The following is a 4,147-nucleotide window of genomic DNA, read 5'->3' as shown; positions in this document are numbered from 1 at the left end:
TCTACCACCACTCACAGAACAAGGTCTTTCCATGAAAAATGAAAACTTGAGCATTGCTGAAATGAGCTACCCCACACAGTTCTACTCAGCCTTTCTACGGTATGCACATTACTGTTCAAGGCATCTTGTCATACAAGCAACTTCTGAAAAAGTCTACTTTCCTCGGTAGTACCTGGAACTCGGTTCCAGCATCCATGCTCTCTAGACAACTAGATGATATTTCTTCCAGATACCCAAATATTTTTCTGGATGAATTTTATCACAGCTCGGCCTCTTAGTTCAAGTCAGAACCGATCTCATTTCTCCAAACACACGCAACTCAACTTTCCTTGACCACAAATATACCTGACCAATCTCCCTTATTAATAGGTACTCTGCAGTGTCCTTACAAGAATTTAGGCAATAATGCATGTTGCACAGCACAGGATTTACAGGTGAACGTTTAATAAAACGTAGCTGTTACTACTTTTAGTCTGGCTAATGTCTTCTTCAAGACAATTCTACCTTCCCTTTCAAAAGTTTATATTTAAAAAAAAAAGTTTCTTGGTTTATACTAATTTCCTGGAACAACCTCAGGCACAAAATGCCTTTACTTCTGCTGTTCTGTTTGGTTTTGGTTTGGTTCAATCAAATAACTTAAGTGTCCATATTTTCAGTCTTTAAGTACCAATATTTCCAGTAAAAATGTTACAGTTCGTTATGGAGGGAGATGAGATATATCTTTGTATACCAAATTTAAATTGAAATAAAAGTATTATTAAATCAATAAAATTATCATAAAGTTTATAGAACAATAAAAATGTGAGAATCTATTTAGGGGCAACTGGGTGGCTCAGTCAGTTAAGCATCTGCCTTCAGCTCAGGTCATAATCCCAGGGTCCTGGGATCGAGCCCCTCATCGCACTCCCTGCCCAGCGGGGAATCTGCTTCTCCCTCTCCTCCCCGCTTGTGCTCTCTCTCGCTCTCACTGTTGCTATCTCTCAAATAAATAAATAAAATCTTAAAAAAAAAAATAAATAAATACATCTATTTATTTTTGAATGTTACAGTGATTGGTTTGTAACTTAGACTCCTGAGGAAAAAGGTAATTAAACATTTCCACTTTTTAATTTTGTAGTCAAAATAACATGTTATCATATTTACATCAATGATATGGGTATTAACATTTACATTTTACCTATGAAAAATCTGAGTTTCAGAAAAGTTCAATGACTTATCCAATGACATACTAGAAAATAAAAGTGCCAAGACTCAAAAATAGGTTATTTGTGTCTCCAAATCCAGGTACTTTCTAATTCATCCCATTGTCTCTTGACTCTATGTGTGCTGAATTTTTCACAATTGGGTAATTTAAATTGGCTATATAAGTGATCTACTTCATGTTTCTTAGATGTATAGACCCCAAAATAGGGTGAAAGTCTTAGGTATCTCAGAGAATCAAAAAGCTAAGCAGAATCTTAGTGGTTTCACATCTTTCCTTTCAGTCAAGAAAACCTGGGACACATGGGGGACAATTTTTAAGCGTGGTGCAGTGGTTAAGATCAAGTACTTTGAAGTCAAGAAGATCTAACATCAATTCCCAACTAAGTCATCTATTAACAAAGTGATATTCACTACTGAACATGTCCAAACCTCCCACCATTCTCAACCGTTAAGGACAAAAACTCTTAAGATTTATCCTCAATTTCTACCTTCACTAACACCTCACATCAAATCCATCAAGTCCTGCTAATCTGACTTCCAGAGTATCTCTAATCAGTGTATGCCCTTCATCTCCACTGTAAATTAAGTCACCATTATGTTCTCATTGATCCACTGACATAACTCCCGAAGTTTAATCTCTTTTCCCTCTTCCCCTTTTCAATTTATTCTTTGTAATACTCTCTACTTTTAAAATGTACATCACATCAAGTCAATCCTCCATTTTAAAGACCTTCATGGAACATATATCTCAGAAGAAATTATGTGCATTACCATGATTTTCAAGCCTTTCTCGATCTGGTTCCTGCCTCATGCTGGTCTCATCTCTCAAACCCACTCACTAGTCTGAGGTTATATGGTTTTACTTAAGTTCCTCAGGTTCTTTACTTAAGTTCCATTTCTTTCTTGGTTCAAGGCCTTTCCCCTCACCTTTTCCCATACCTGGAAGTCTTTTCCTTCACTGTTCACACTGGCAAGTTGTTACTCCTCAGGTCTTAGTTTAGATTTCACTTCTTCACAGTTCTAGAGGTCAGAAGTCTGAAAAGTGACATTCACTGCCATGTTAGTTTATATATTCCTGACATTTAGTGAGATAAGCAGGTTTTTTTTATATTGTATTATTCATGTGTATTTCTTCTTTTGTGATTTAGTCATACTTGAATTTTGACTAATATTTAAAATGTAGTTGTAATTTTTCTATTAATTTTTAAAAGCTTTTAGACAAATTATATACAGCAAATATTTGTTTCATATATGTTTCAAGTATTTTTTCCAAATCTGTTGTTTTTTGTTGATGATGTTTTTTATCTTATAGCATTTTAAAAGTTTTATATGATCAATGTTACTGTCATCTCTGCTTCATTATATCATGACAGTTGAAATATACTTTCCAGGTTCAAGATCATGGGGAATAGACTCCACTTCTCGATGGGGAATGTTGAGGTCCTGTAACAAAATACTGGACCAGAAATATTGCTCTGGACTTTTTTTAAAAATACAATTTGCCACAGGATACATTTAAAAAACTGCTTCTCATGTATAGGTAGGTGGGTAGACAGACAGACAGCAGACAGAGATAAATAGATGGATGTAAAAAATACTGGAAGAGAACGTAAGTTTAAAATAATTTTCCCTCAGAACATTGATGATATTGCTTCATTGCTTTCTCAACCCAGTTTTGCTGAGGGAAAAATGGATGTTACTTTGATTCCTTCTCCTTTGTAGAGAACCTGCATTGTGTATGTGAGTGCACACACACTGGCGTGCACATGTGCAAATGCACATGCTTATTTACTTGCTTTCTTGTTTTCTTCTGCCGAATTACTTTTTATACTTCTACCATTATTTTCTTTTTTCTGAAAATTCACCACATTGAATCTACTTGTCTGGTTTTTGTTTTCTTTTGCTTTGTTTTTCATTTAAATTCAATTAGCCAACATATAGTAAATCATTAGTTTCAGATGTAGAGTTCAGTAATTGATCAGTTGCATTTCAGACCCGGCACTCATCACATCACCTGCCCTCCTTAATGCCCATCACCCAGTTACCCCATCCCCCCACCCACCTCCCTCCAGCGACCTTCAGTTTGTTTCCTAGAGTTAAAATCTGCTTTTTTTTTTTTTTTTTGTAGTGACCCCAATGGGGTGCACCGTTCCCGGAAGTACTGCAATACCAGGTCGATGTGCGGAGTGGACGGAGCAAGCTCCTGTTCCAACTCCTGGCTTCAAAAATCCATTTAATATATTGTCCTCGGGTAGAGGACGTATCAGATATTAAACTGATAAGAACAGATACTACACTTGATCTTAGCCAAAAGGCCGAGAAGCGATTAAAAATCTGCTTTTTTTAATTGTATCTTGGGGGCGGCTTTCAATGTGAAAACATGTCTTCCTTCAACTCTACAGCATTTTTCTTCTCTTATTTACTATTCCTGCCTTTTGGAATGCAATTCAGTCAATACTGGACTTCTAAATCTGCCAACATGTCTTCATTCATCTCTTCATGATTTTTTTGCAGGTTGGGGTATATTTTCCATCTTAATATCCAGACTCTATTCCTTTAAAAATTGTTCTGCATAAAAATGCAAACCCAGAGGCTAAAATTAATTTTTTTAACCTCTTTAAGCACTCATCCCCTTTCTGACATTATATATGCTTTAAAATGTCTACACATGATTCTGAAAAGCTGCCAAATAATAACTCAAAATCTTCCCCACATTGCTTTGTTGAAATGTTGTATTTAGTTTGGGGTAAGTAAATACACAATTTTACCATATAAACACCAGACAAAATGGTAAGTTCTATGAAGTTTGGATATCAGGGAGACATTCTGTCCTGTATGGTTCTAATTTCTTAGCACAATCTTTCTGCTCAGTAGTTTAATCTTCTGGTTTGACAATTTCATTACTTTTTTCCATAATTAAAATTTTACGTTTTGATGATCAGTT

At 35.5% G+C, this 4,147-nt stretch overlaps 1 non-coding gene across 1 annotated transcript; it reads right to left on the bottom strand.

Annotated features, from left to right (window-relative positions):
• Nucleotides 1-3,339: 3,339 nt before the first annotated feature.
• LOC115944519 (U2 spliceosomal RNA) lies at nt 3,340-3,530 on the bottom strand. The gene has a single exon (XR_004079056.2). It is a non-coding gene; the product is annotated as a U2 spliceosomal RNA (small nuclear RNA).
• Between the last annotated feature and the right edge of the window lie 617 nt (nt 3,531-4,147).

The sequence above is a fragment of the Leptonychotes weddellii genome, chromosome 1 (genome assembly GCF_054177405.1).
Source record: "Leptonychotes weddellii isolate Sample4059 chromosome 1, ASM5417740v2, whole genome shotgun sequence".
In the NCBI taxonomy this organism is placed as follows: domain Eukaryota; kingdom Metazoa; phylum Chordata; class Mammalia; order Carnivora; family Phocidae; genus Leptonychotes; species Leptonychotes weddellii.
The sequence above is the reverse complement of the archived record's forward strand: the minus strand, read 5'-3'. Positions and strand labels throughout refer to the sequence as shown.